The sequence below is a fragment of the Leptosomus discolor genome, chromosome 10 (genome assembly GCF_034619465.1).
Source record: "Leptosomus discolor isolate bLepDis1 chromosome 10, bLepDis1.hap2, whole genome shotgun sequence".
NCBI lineage: Eukaryota > Metazoa > Chordata > Aves > Leptosomiformes > Leptosomidae > Leptosomus > Leptosomus discolor.
This window is the reverse complement of record NC_141400.1, coordinates 18,885,245-18,900,282: the sequence shown is the minus strand read 5'-3', so window position 1 is coordinate 18,900,282 and position 15,038 is coordinate 18,885,245.

Sequence of the window (15,038 nt, the reverse complement as noted above, 5' to 3'; positions counted from 1 at the left end):
TTATAGATTTCTTCTACTTGCAGAAATATTCTAGTACTGGCACATTATTTTCTAGCACTGCAAGTGTTGCTCAGGTTATGTTTCTGCTGAGGATGGGGAGAACTGGACCTCAGTAGGAAACACAGGAGAGAAGGAAGGACATTTTGTGGGGGTTTTTGGGTTTTTTTTGGAGGTGGGTCGGGTTTTCTTGGAGGAAAGAGCAGAGGGTGAAGGCAGATTATCTTTATTCTCTTGAGCTTTTAATGTTTTGTTTTGTTTTTTACAGTATATATTCTGCAAAGATCCTCTAAAAGGAAAAGAAGAGGATAAATTTAAGTCAACAATGAAGCTGCTTATGCAGAGACAGATTTCATCTTTGCTTATTACAGCAGCAAGTTTTCTGGCACTGTCCTCACACGTACTGCCCACCGAGCCCTAACGGCCTCTGCCTGCCTCACCTACTTGATGCATGGCAGCTTCCAGTCAGAGAACTGGGAGCCGTTCCCCATCCATGGGGAAGAAACACCAAGCTGGCTAAGTTACCCGCAATAAATATCATTTTTTCACCTGCGGACGGACCGCAGAGTTAATTCTTTATCAAATTCAAAATACACAGATTCCTAAACCCAACTTGGAGTCCCAGTTCACTCTTTTTTTGGTTTTGGGGTTTTTTTTTCCCCAGAAAAACAAAACTCATGATAAATCAGGTACATAAATCATAACAAGAAGTTCTTCTCCACCAGACAGCATCCTCCTCATGTTCCATTATGTTCTGACATATAATTTAGGTGGGAGTTAAAAGATAAATATTCACCAGCTATTTGATTTTATTAAAGAAGTCTTAAAAATGCCCTTGATACACACTTCAGATGAGACTGTTGCTTTGCAGCTGCCTGAACTGTGGCATTTACCACGCAAATAACAATAAAAACAACGAAGAGAACCAGCAAAGGGATGGCAAACAAACATTACAGCCTTTCAGCTTTCTCTGAACCAAAGGTAGACTACTAAAGAAAAAATATTAAAGGCATCTTTGCCTTCAAGAGTCTCTGTCAAAGCAGCAGCAGCTCACTGAAAGCTTCTCTCACCCTCCTTTGCAGGCACAGCCACGTCACAATACAGTTGGCCGCAGTGAGGACGATGCCCACGAGAAGATGTTTCAAGCAAAGAGCAGCAGCTCTGGTTTCAGCCTCACACAATGGCCAAAGGAGGGCTGCAAAAACCTCCCAACGGGGAGGGTCTCCATACACCCTCCTACAAAAAAGCCCAGCCTCCCCATTTTCTGCGTCGGTTTACAACCAGCCACACCAGTTACACAGAGATGTTTAACATATGGAGCGACCAGCTGGAAGTTAGATACTACTTTCCCTATAGCTGGACACACACAGAGCTCTATTAAATTTTAAATTTTAATCAGAGAATGTCAAGTTCAAAATTAGACTTAAGCCTCTGATTTTAAGGTTTGGGGAATGAAATATATTATCAGTCATAAATGCCCTTTGTTTGAAGGAGAGGGAGCGTCCTTCCTGTTTTAAAAAGCAGGCACATAGGCGAGTCATTTCCCCTCTGCCCTTCACAAAACACAGGAGCTTCGTGCGAAAGACTCTAAGCAGAGTATCACCCAGCCAGGCCAACTCAGTGATTTTCAAAAATATAATAAAATAAATACAAAACCACCACCAATACTTAAGTCTTTTATATGCACAACCTTAACAATAACAAGTGTAACTCAAAAAAAAAAATCTTTCTGCTGCTGACAAGTCTGTACTGGAAATGCTGTCTTATAGTACAAGACCAGAGAAACATCCTACTGGGACCCCCACCCCCTGAGACCGCTGGACCTCCAATGCCTCTCCCATTTCATGTGAGCCTTTCCCCTCCAACTCCTGAGACATAATTACAGGCCCCCCACTAGAGCTGGGATAAGAGCATGGGGCAGATCCTGAGCTAAACCCAGCATGGTTTAGCAGAGGATGCAGCGATTTTGGGGGGCTGCAGTTAGAGCAATGGGCAGGCGGCGGTGAGACAGACATCCCTCCTGACGTACTCACACACTACCCCCACACTCTGAGAAGATGAGGATGGAGACTTCAAACCTGCTGTGCCCCGCTCAGATCACAAGGGCTGCATAGGTTTATAGCTTGTTTTATAAGTATCATTAACTATTGCTGCCCTGGGTAGGGTTTCTTCATCTGTTTTTACTATATATGATAATAGGATTTTAAGAATTCCTTCTCAGATAATTTCATATTTGTGAAAAAGCATGGGACTGTCTGTAATTCAACATATAAGCAAAACATGGATATTATAATTGGAATAACCTTCACTTCAGAAAGTGTCCATTTTTGGAACACCCAGGAAAACAAAGTGCCTTCCCAGGTCCTCAAACATTTACTTCTGCTGCACAGATTCTTTCCATGTAGCGATGCTAAGATACAGCCTGACACAAGAAAGCTCTGATACCACTTGAAAAATCTAGGACTTTTTCTTTTTCTTTTTTTTTAGGAGTGAAATCTGTAAAACAGATGAGATCAGACTCAGATTTGCAGAATCCAGGCACTTCTGCTTTAATCTTTGCCTCTTTCCTGCCATAACTAGAGAGGGACCCAAGGTGCACAGGTTTCATTTGAATTCTTATGCCGTGCATTTCAGCAGAGAGGAGTTCAGCCTCTGGGATTCAGCCTCTGGGATCAGACCTGTCGCAGACAGAGCCCAAGGCACAGAAAACTAATGCACACCAGGCACCAGAGCAGGGGGCTGGAGGGAGAAGGGAACACCTGTAACAGCTGTCTCTGTGCAAATCCAGATTTCTAACAGAGGGAGGAAACGAAGGGAAAAGAATCTGCAGAATTAATAAATGCAACTTCCCACCTGCCCCAAGAGGAGGAACCCCAGGATGATCTTTGGCTCCTGTGGCCGGAGCAGGTACAGCCCCAGGCCCGTGCACTTGTCTCAGGACTGAGACAAGGATTAGCCCGAATGAGTAATTAACAGCCCGCAGTCCCTCGCCTGCTGCAGGAGCACAGTTTGACCAACCAGTGGACTGGATCAATAACGAAGCCTGCACTCTTTTGAGAAGATGCCTAGAGTCACTCATTTCGGCATGCTCAGTGTAAATAAAGAGAAACACGTTTGGCTTTCTACTTCCTAGCTTAAATAACCCTGACAGCCTGAGCAAAAGGAGAGATAAAAGGCAAGTATCTATATATAGACGTGGCTATTACTGGCAATGAATCATCACCTCAGACCCTGAGCAAACCTTTCCAAGTGGCTAAGGCTATTCAGCAGTGAGAGACTGGTGTGGAATGCTCTTCCATCTGGGACACACTGAAAGCAGAAAAGGTATAGTCTGAGTGAGGTTTTTTGGTAGGTTTGTCAAGCCCTAGCTCCACTTGCCACATACAAAATCCGTGCAGGATTTGCGGGTAGCATTAGGCACGTAAGGAACATCACTGTAGCCATTACACAGACAGACATAGCTCTTAAAGATCAAATAATTGCAGCTCTCCGCACAATGTAGTTTCTACTAGGTAAGACCGGGAAACCCTGTGGAGACTAAAGAAACCCTCAAAAAATCCAAGTCTGAGCCGTGACGCAGCCCTACCACACGCTGTCAAGTCCCTTCAGTTTGACAAAAGGACAAATTAGATGGTCCAACAGGCCACATGGTCTGATAACAAACTAATTGGCCATGAAACAATCAAAGGATGCTTTGTACAACACAAATGCAGTTGTGTTTCCGTTACACAGTTGAATAGATTGAGATAGGATCCACCTCAATACTTATTTATAGTTTTATCATAAAAGTTAACAATTAATGCCACTCTAAATTTACATGGTCTGTCTTCCAGTTTGTCGGGGAAGGGCAGGAATGCAAATTATAATTACTCATCTATTACATTTATTGCTAATAAAACAAATACTTTTTTCATTTTCTCGTAGCACTTAGTGAAGGCTTTGGAGATTGAAAGAACCATTTATAACAAAACTTGTCATTTAACTTCTAAATACACATTCCTCATATCTTGAAAATCCTATTAAAAACCACCCCAAACGGAGGAATGCAGTTAAGCTGTCATCTCTCCCTACCCTCCACACCATTAAACAAGCAGACAGACAGACTTAGGTCACTCCACCTCTTGGCAGCTCTTTTCTCCAACCCGTTTTGTCAGCAATAGTCCTCCTCCAGCGCTCAAGCCTCGGGGGCCCGAGGTTTATTTGAGCACAGCACACGTGCCAGTCAGCCTTCCTATTCATCACGCTCTGGCATGAAGTCTCCTGATAGTTTTTGTTCATTTGTCCGTAGACTCAAAAAAACGTGGAAAGCCTGAAAGGGAGATCGGGAAAGGTTAATTGGTTTCGTGGACCATCTGTTTGCGCTGTGAATAAACGCTGAGAATAATGTGTAACAAATAGCATCTACAAGGATTAAATAAATCAATTCTGGGGATTAGAAATAACCTATGGACTGTGTTAATGGAGCAGGAGTCCGTGTAACAAAATCAGCCTTACTGAGCTGTAGAGTTTGTGACCTTTAGGGGATAGAGAACCAAGGTTTCCTGGGAAGCCTGAGGTGAAATAGGAAAATAAAACTATTAGATGGCCGAGTAAAACTTGAGCAAATGTCCAAAGAAGTAGACACGGAGGACAGAGACTGGTCCCACCTGATTCCCAAAAGTAGTAACAAGCCTGCAATCTCTTCTGGTTTTTTATCTTCTCTTTGCCCCATCCTATATTGAAGCAGTACTCTAAGAACTCCTATATTGATAAAGTTAATATTTTTAGGTTTTAATGCTACTTTCCCCCTCTTTTCTTATTCTTTCCTTTTGGTTCTAGAAGAGTTCAATGAACCTCACTGAATACTACTCCATCCCACTGCAGACCACCATCCTTGTAAACGAGCGTCACTCAGCCGCTTCTTGAAACAAAACTCTGATGTGACAACCCATGATGTATTTGAACCACCGGACAACGCAAACTTTTCAGAATTATCTAAATAACTCAAACTGGTAAGTGCTCCCTTTCAAACACAACAAACCATTTAGGAACAGTCATAAAGCCTTTTGGTGAGTTGTGGTTATCTTTATCCACAGATATCCACCTGCAGCTGTAGATACTGTACATTTGGGGGGGAACAAAAAACAACAACAACAAACCAACCAACCAGCTCACATATTTGTATTGCACCTAAACCTCATATCTTAAATTCCATTTAAAAGTATGCAGCTGGGTGCCAGGAAAAGAGGAATGCTTGATAAACAGGAGGTCATGAAGCTGAAGCATTCTCCAAATTGTGGAGAAAAAGGATGGCTCTTTGATTGAAAGGGGATTTTTAAACATCTTCAAGATGCCTTACCTGTTTAAATCAATTTTGCACAATCAACATATTATATTGTCTGTATAGAACCAGTGAGAATTGTCCCACTAGAGAAAACTCAACAGCTGAAATTATTTTCACTTTGTTCCAGTGAAATTGCCAGACTGCTGGTTGTTGCAGAAATAACAGCACACTGCTTTGTGTATAGATCTTGCCAGAAGCAAGATCAACCCGTTCTTACTTACAGCATCCTGCAGGTGTTATTTCAACAATAGCATAAAGACATGCTTGAATTCTTGTTTAATTAGCAGAATAGGGACACATATCATCAGCCCTCTAGATATGTGGGCATGAAAAACTGCTCAAGAAATAGAAAATCCTCTGCAGCAGTAGCTCATTTTAAGTTTTGCCTCAAAAGCCTATTGAGCCCAAGTCAAATTTCACGCCAAAATGAGTGAAGGTCTAGGCTGTGGTAGCTATGTTCCAGGTTAACTTTCTTGTGTGCTGGTGGCTGCCACAAAAATTTCTTGGTAACTGCAGTATTAAAAATCCCTTCTGTTCTAACCACACAGTGATACCGCATAGACAGCTCTAATCAGCCCCACTGGACATGACACAAATGTAACAGGAGAAAATTAAGTAAAGTGGAATATATCTTCAGAGAATGGCTTTTCTTTCCTCTTGAGATTCCTCAGGATTTACAGTTGGTATGAACGGCTGCAGTCTTAGAGTTAAAATTTATTCACACAGAAGGAAATTTATAAAATTAAGAGGAGGAAATAATTCAAGTATATTAGAAAAATATCAAGGAAAACCAACAAGCAAAAATCCTAAGGGGAAAGAGAAGAAATTTTATACTGACAGGATTCATATTAGAGAGCTTTCAAGCCTATTATTTTAGCCGAATTCCCATTGCTAATGCAGATAGAGGAAAAAGCTCAGCAGAGATGGATGTTCTGCCAGAGCCACAGATGAGTTACAACAGGTCTTAAAATACATCCTGTTTCCTCGTAATAGACTGTCTGTTCCTGTGCCCCAAACCACTCTGAGTCGCAGCACTGGGGTGGGGAGCGGAAGAGCCCTGACTGCTCCCCTCTGAGTTTCCTTTTCAAAATCATAAAAATCACTCAAAAGGAGTAATACCTGTATGAGAATTAGGTAGAATGAGCCATGTAAATACAAGTTTTTCCATCAGAAGACTTCATTAGGTGAGTTCAAGCACAGTGGGAACTAGGCGTAACATCTTGCTGACAAACCATGCATGGTAGCGTACATGTAAGATGCTGTATGTCCTAAGTGTCCTTGAGAGGGAAAAGATCGCCTGTAACGGGAAGAAGCGGGATATTTCTTTCAAATGAAAGAAATGCTGGATTTCAGACCTTTGCCCAAATTTTTTTATGGGATTCAAAAAAAAAAAAAAAAAAGAAAGAAAGTCTAATCTCAGAAAGGTTCTGGTAAACTGCCTGGATGAAAGCTGTGGCCTTCAACGTGTATATTTAGACAGCAACAGGGTTTTGGGGTTTCGTTTAAAAAAAAAGTATTTATTCTGGGGATAGTCCTCCAGGATGGGCCAAACTTGGTATGAAGTAGTTTTGCCAGTGCAGGGCTACGAGGCACTGTGGGGTGGGTTTCCTCACCAAGAAGGATGAAAGAGCATTTGAAACACAACATCCATATGGGAACCCAGTGACATGGTCTGGTACGTTATCAGGTGGTTGATTCAGTTCAGTAAGTGTTTTTATTAAAAGATAAAAATGTTTTTCTCAATATTTTCATAGGGCATTCCAGATCAGCCCTTGAAAACGCTAACATGAAAAGATGAATTTAATAAAAGGCACTTTACAAGTTTAAGTGACAAGTTTAGCTCTCCAATACAACTGTATCAAGAACCATTAGCTTAGAAATATGTACAAATACAATGAACCTGTTCTGAACATAGACAACAATTGATGATTAACAGTCAGTTTATTAAATGTGACAGTAGCTAATGTAGTGTCTTTAGCTCATGCATTGCTCAAAACATTGTAATTCCACTGTAAACATGAGGAAAAATAACTGCCTGGCTTCATGATTTCACCCTTGAGAGCACTGCACTGGCAGGGCATCTCTACAGCTTTACAGGACCCACCAGGGACCAGCAGCCCACAGGAAAGCTTTGTCCTACCAGGCCCTTTCCATCATTTTTTCTACAAAATTTCCTACCCACAACCCAAGGGCAGCCTCTCTGACAAGCCGCCCATATGGGCTCAAGCACACACCACAAGTAGCTGAGGGCCCTTAATTCCCACAGGCAACAAAATGAGCCTACTCCCTTGTTGCTTGGAGCTCATAATTAAGCAAAATTCCATGGCAGGAGATTCAGAGTAACCTTGGTACAAGTGCACCACCTTCTTCTGCAAATCCAGAGATCTGTCACATCCTGCTCAGGCACAGAAACCTACACTTCATGTCAGAAAGTTGAGATTTAGTTATTCCTTGTACACAGTTGTGGCAGAATTATTGATCCCAGGAGTGGCTGTAACCTTTGGAAACTATATTTCTCAATAGCGCTCAGCAAAGAGAGTGAACAGGATCTCAGAGAACCAGAAGCCTGAGAAATCCAGTATGAATGTAGAGTCCGTTTTTAAGTGCATACAGAAATACATTGCCTTTAAAACTAACGACATCCTTTTGCCTCAGCCTTCTCCATGAATAAATGGAAGCTTTGCCTCTGGAAACAGAGCTTGGCCCTGACTTTCTGGTGTTTCAAGAGTTCCTTGAACCACCTACCTGAAGACCAGTCCTCCATTTTTAACAAACCATAAGAACAGAAGATCTTTTTTAAACCTAGAAAGTTAAATTAGACAGTTCCACAATACATGCTGGGAAAACCTCTAGTTGTGCTTGACACTCCATACAGCCTGTTGAAAACATTGTCAGTGCAGATCCATGTTCGAGCTGCAATAAGGAGATGAAATAAATCTACATAACCAAAAGTGATGGGATTTTTCTTAGGGGTGAATTGAAAGAAATAAACTCTGATAGAAAACACTGCAACTTAGATCTCTTTAAAACAGATTCCCAGGGATTTATTAGTTATTTGTGTTAAGAATGGGACAACTGAGAAAGAAATATCATGTTCGATTTCAGTAAGCTGAAGCTTGCAAAGAAAGATCATGTCCAATTATCCCATTTCAGGTAAACTCTTGGTGTGAATTGTAAGAGGGGTCTAATCTTTTGCACTTATCTGGAGAACTTAATCGTCAGGTGTTAACTGTGCTAATGTTTGATGGTACCTCGCAAAGCAGCCCACATCTGCCTCAATTCTGCCCTCCAGTTAACTCACTAATCGCCACCACATTAACCACTCTCTCCCGGCTTCTGCAGCTGCAGAATAACGCTTGCCAGAATGTGTAAATTATTCAGTGGCCTCTTAATGCAAAGATAAACTGCCAGCCTTAATATTTGCACCAGATGATACAGCAAAGCCTCTAAGGATCCCCATTGTAACACATTTTCTGTCTGATTTAATCTTATTTACGCACTAGCTTAAATCTCTCTGTCCCTATTGAATTGGTTTTGCTGATACTTAAGGATGTCTTGCAGGAAGCCTCAAGGCATACGGCCATCTCTTGAAGTAAAGACCTATTTTTGAGCTGGATATTTATACTCTGAGAGTTTCAGTAACCACCACATTTGTATTTATGCTAACCAGAATCAGCAGCATTACATGCCACAAACTCACTATCACCCACATACTCCATTTGCTTACCTACTTCTGCAACCTCCTTGGCACACCCAGATCACCCAGAACTACGGGTTAACATCCCCCACCCTCACTGTCTGTCGATACAAAAGCTGAGACCACTGCAGCCCTATAGGGATAGGCTAAATTTCCCAATTCCCCTGTATGCCAATGGAAGTCAAAGGCCTTCTTTCCACTTACAGTTTTGAATTATTTTTTTTCCTCTGTCCTTTACCCTTTGGAAACACCACCACTCAACCAGAAAATTGCATAGAAATTATCCACAAGGTTTCAATTAACAAACTGATGTTCCTGGGGTTCAAATGTGGGCCTCCAAACATTCGAATTTTGCAGCAAGAAGAAATAAGCTGCTTCTGGAGCATGGAAATTGCCAGCCCAGCCCTTCCCAGGAGTAAAGTTATTCCAAAAATTCTCTTCAGAAGTTCATTTTTTTTTCTATTTGGCAATTACGCAGTTCCTCTATGTTTCACCTACAATTTATCAAAGTTAAAGAAAGACATATTTTGCATCTGGTGCCTGTATACAGAACTAGTTACATGTCACTATCATACCATCTGAGTTATTTCAAAACAGAGCTTAAATCACTAAGCCATTCCCCAGTGGCATTACATACCCAAAACAAGCCTTTCTTCCATGCCAAATCCTAACAAAATAAGTTTAGAGCACAAATGGATCTTCCCAAGTTCCCTGTACTCATGAACGGAGGAATGTGTCTCGTTTGGCAGACTTCAGCACTCAAATCTGCCAGGTAAAGTCTCCTTTCTAAGGACCATGAAGGACAATCCCTTTTAGAATCTTTTATAGAAACTCCTGGTTTTCAGTCTGCTCTTACACCGGCCTTTGGGGTTTGGAGCACACTGTACACGAGCAGGCTGGCATTTTATTTAGCAAAAGAAAACTTGATTTAGTCAGAGTCCCTGTCCACTTTGAATCACCACACAGAGTCACAGATGCGACCTGTGAGCTTGCCACCTGTGTTTGGCATCAGGTTGGTTTGTTACTTTTGCTTTAGAATCCACTTTTTTTTTTTTATTAATCTCATCTCCTTTAATTCCTCTGATCTTAGGGAGAAGTGCTTCGGGTGATAGCGTTGGCTGCGAGCCCACAACAGTAAGATCTATGGGGTTTCTTCATTTCCTGGACATAATTTTTCTTTACTCCTTTCTATTAGATGAATTTTTTGTTTGCATCTCACCTTATTCCCGAATTCAATGTTCCTTTGGTCAGACGCTACGAGGAACCTGCCTTTGGTAACCAATGAAAAATCACTTCTCAACAATTTCGCAAACTTTTGAAGGACACTAAGGGTCAAAAGTAAGTTTAATTCCTCAGGACTCTTCTTAAGCTGTGCCAAACCCATAACCGAATTATCCGAGATGAGTAAAAACAGGAGCTGTGAAACCTATTTCAACTTCCATCAAGTCAAGATGTAACAAGAGGCTGAAAGAGCCCACAACAAGCCAGAGCAGCAGGTACATATCTAGAGACTCATTCACTCTCTGGGATGCCAAAACACAGGACCCAAGTTTGAGTTTGCAAGAGAAATGCCTTTTTCTAGAGCAGAGCACAGGACCCAGGGGAAGGGAACTGGAAATGGCATTACAGGGAGCTAAGCAGATCCAAACCTCAGGTTATGTAGCCTGAGGATAACGCTAAACTCATATTCCTTAAACAATCCCTGGCTGAGACACTTGGCACCCACAGAAGGATGGGGAGGAATGGGAGAGATTAAAACCAGCTACTTCCAATTTTCTGGTTTCCATAAAATTTCTGTTCAAAGGTCCAGGCTAAACTGCATCTCCTGAAGAGACCTCTCAGGGATAGTGTTTGTGGGATTAAATCAACTCATGTCAAGGTAGCAGTATTTTCTTAAACCCGTTTCTAAAGTAATTTCTTTTAATGAAACTTCAATCCGTGTAAAACAGAGATTTAAATATTCTGCCTACAGATCACATTGTGCAACAAAAAACACATTTATCTTGCATAATGAAGTTTTAAAAAAAAAAAATCTATTTCTATCTCCCACTGAGAAGAGATTTCATACATCCTTTCCACATATGTCAAAAACTGTGAAAGGATGGGGATTTTTTTTATCCTGTGTATTATTAAACATAATAGTCAGCCACCTCTAGAACCCATCATTGATTGAGATAAATGAAGCTATTCTTAAAAAAAAAAAAAAAAGCTAATGAAGTCTCTTTGGTGCCTCTGAAACTCAGCAGTAAAGATAAATGAGAAACAATTTCTTGATATCCATTATTTTAAATTACAGATATCAGCCCTGATGCTGTTCTCAAGGTTTATTGAATTTTCATAGAATATCAACTTCTACATTCCGCACTTGTAATTGAAATCCCAGACCATGTTTTTTCTCTGGTGTCAAGTTTAAAAAGCAGAGAAGATCACCTCTGCCACACTGGACTGCACAGGAAGCCGATTGCCACCGCGGCCAATGTGACATGCAGCTGAACGGCGTGCTCGGCGGCGGCAGGGCCACCACCCAGGAGGGCGTCACCTCTGCTCCCGCTGGTTATTTGCCAGCCCAAGTATCTGGCAAGTCTCATGGCAGGTTTAGCTTTGTCACAATCTTTCACTGGACAATCAGTTTCTATTCAGCCCAGCATTGGTTTACATAGCCAGTATTGCCAATGGTTTTGGATTAATGGGGAGGGGAAAAACAAAAAATGAAGAAAGTTTACAAGTCAGGGCCTCAAAATGATGCTACCGGCTTAAAATTGAAACGATTTTTCTTTTGCTTGCTCTGCAATTTACCTGATGCTCTTTCTGCACTCCTCAAAATATTACAAATGCGAACCAACCACATTCACCTTTCCTCAAACCCAGGATCTACACATCAAACCAAAGCCCAAGGACTCAAAGTATTTCCAACTGGTCAGACGCTGCCCATGGAGACACTGACTCTGAACACATCCCAGTGATGGGCTTCTCACTCGCTGGCCCACCACGAGAGGGGCATTGCCACCCCACCCCGCTGCCCAAAGCTCCCGCTCAGGCACAGAAGTACAATCGAGCATACGATTCAAACCAGAGAGCCCCATTCAACACAGGCACAACCCACTGAGTCACCCCAGGTCCCCTTTCCTTTGTAATCGCTGAGGATTGCGTCAAAGAGCCGGCAAGCAGTGCGCGGGATGGGGGGCTCTGCCTCGCACCCGCCGGGGTCTGGTTTGGGGACCACACAGACGTGGTTAAATCCTTACCTTGTGATTCCCCCGCTTCTCCCCTGGAGGGGCAAACCCACGACGACGGCTCCTGCTGCTGCCCTCAGCCTAAGAGCAGCCTTGTTTTTCCTCCTCTGTATTGTAGACACGGAGCAAGACTTGCAAATATCTCAGCAATTGGGAGAAAGTTAATGACACAGCAGGAGGATGCTGTTGGATTTGTCTCTTACGGTTTTAGTATTTGCTTTATTACATTGGTATGGGAGTAGCAGAGCTGCGACTGAGTAATTTGAATTTAATCATTTATTTTGACACTTCTAACTAGAATGCCAAAAATACCTGCAACTGAGAAGTGGCACTTTATTGTGCACTGCCATAAATCTACATTACAAAATATACTCTTCTTTAGTCTACTTTGATTTATCTTCGAGTGAGAGCTATCCAGAATTGCGTAACAAAACATAATACTGCTTACATTTAATATGGTATTCTACCTGTAAACTGGAAAAGGATCTAAAACTCATTATTATAATCTCTAAAAATGTTGGCTTTTTAACTTCACAGCATTTTATAAGAACTTGAAAAATAAGAACTTAATCAGGGCAAAGCCAAGGTTCAGGACTCTACCGTAAGGAACCTTAGGGATCTAAAAGCCTTCGACATGGTAGAAAATAAAATATTGTTCTAGTAAATGTAACCCATTCCTTAATATTGTCTATTATTTTGCTAAGTCTGCCTGAAATCCTTAAAGTGATAGTTGCAATGGCCTTACTTTCGCCCTCCCCCCCTCCCCTTTTAATCCTTGCACACGCAGCTGGGTGTCTGCTTCTTCTTGCATAACCTTCCCAAAGCTCATCTCATTTTGGAAGTTAAACCCTGGATAGAGGTTTCTTTAGTTTCTTAAGCTCAAAGTGCCTTGCGAAAGGCTGGTGCTCCGAACTGCTGACAGCTGTTTCATCTTCTGTCTTTTAATTGCACAGACTACTCACAGATCTCAAATGAGATAAAGCAGAGCAGTGCCTTCCGGAGCAATTCCTACTACAGCAGCTGACAAGAGCAGCCCACCATGACCATGGCAATTTCTATTGTTTCCAGTGACTCCATCACACGTAGACCTGGTACCCAGGAGCAGTGGGTGCACCCCATCACTGTATCAAGTTCCAGTGTTGCAGGCAGAGACAGGCAGGACAGAAAAATTTGGCATCGAGCACATCCAGCCCATGCATACTCAAGGGTTTAAAATAAGTTAGGGTTGTACTAGCACAGTCTACACGGGGAGGGACAGTGAGAGAACAGAACCATGTTGGCAGTTCGCTTTGGGTATTTGCTCAAGGTCCATTTCTAGACAGAACCTTGACATGAAATCAGCCACTAGTGTATTTTACGACAAACTAACCCCTTCAGCACAGACCTTTGGCTTCCCTTTCTAGCGGATGACACGGGTTAATCTTCCACTTCCGCACCGTACTGGGCTGAAAGCACTTGCTGGGTTTGTGCACTCAGACGTGGTGCATCATCACCGGCTTCTCCCCACATCTGCTTCTTAGGAATGCTTCAAACAGCCACCCACCCTACAGCACACACAGCTCGTCAACACTAAGTCCCTTTATACCAGACTGTTCTCTAGTAGCTTAACCCCAAAGCACCTAAAGTGATCTTGAAAAGCAGGGTGTTCATATACACCAGGTTGTCTTCCGAATGCTTCATGAGTTAAAACAAAACCAAACAAAACTCCAAACAAAAAACACCTCACCCCAAACCTCTCCCCACACACGTCGCGTGCAATCTGCAGGGCTGCTTTCGTAACGATTGTCATAACACAGTGGCTTTCCCTATTACAAAGATTCTACATAAGGAAGAAGCAGGACTTTTATTAATCTGGCAGTTTTACGGTCATGGAAGAAAGCTAAATTGTCTGTGTTTTAGTGATAAACTTATGTCAGTGAACTGGTTAATGTATTAAGAAAATAAATCAGTAAATGAGAGTTTGTAACCTCCTGCGTGATCAGGAGCTGGCTGTTAAAGATGCATCTGCTGGAGATGCACAAGGGGGGAAGCACTGAACCAGCTCAACGTTTAAGCAGAGGAGCTCTCATCCTGCCGCAGTTAATTCAAGTGCTTCCAGCACTGGAGGGACCCGTTGACTTTACTCAGTGGGTTGCCTGTACTTATAAGCACTTTATCAAGAGACTTGCCTTATTCCATGCCCCTCTTTTTTTGTTTTTAAAGAGCCATGGGATTTTTCCGAGTCCAGTGATGTAATCAGGAAAAATCAGCACTGAACAGAGGTGATGAACCTACAGTATACATCACCAGGAGCGCTTCAGCACGTGCTCAACATGAGGCAGGAGCACCAGGAGAGCTGTTGGCACAGACCAGAGACCCCAGGAGGCTGCAATTCCCTCCTAACTCGGAGGTGTCTTGGGGTGACCACCCTGCAACCCTCCCTGCTGCTGGGAACAGGGACACTCAGGGTTTCACACTCTGTCCCCTGCCACCCCAGGGTTATTCCCACCTTGCAGATGAAGCATCCCAATGGAAAATGAAAAGGCGGTTAACACGCAGTGGGGAAGGAAGGGAAAACCCTGTATTTTATACTGCAGTTTGCAAGTTTGACATCCCCAGGCTCCCTGGAGCATGAGTCGGTGTGGTCCACCCAGCTGGGCACCCAGCAGCCCCTGCACATCACAGTGAGCAGCAAACGTGCTACTGAGACATCCAGCATCTATCAAAAGCCTCTTGTCAAGTCCAGTGAGCTTTAATTAAGCATACATGGTACTGTAAGAAAATACAAAAAGCCAGCACTGTGGATCTT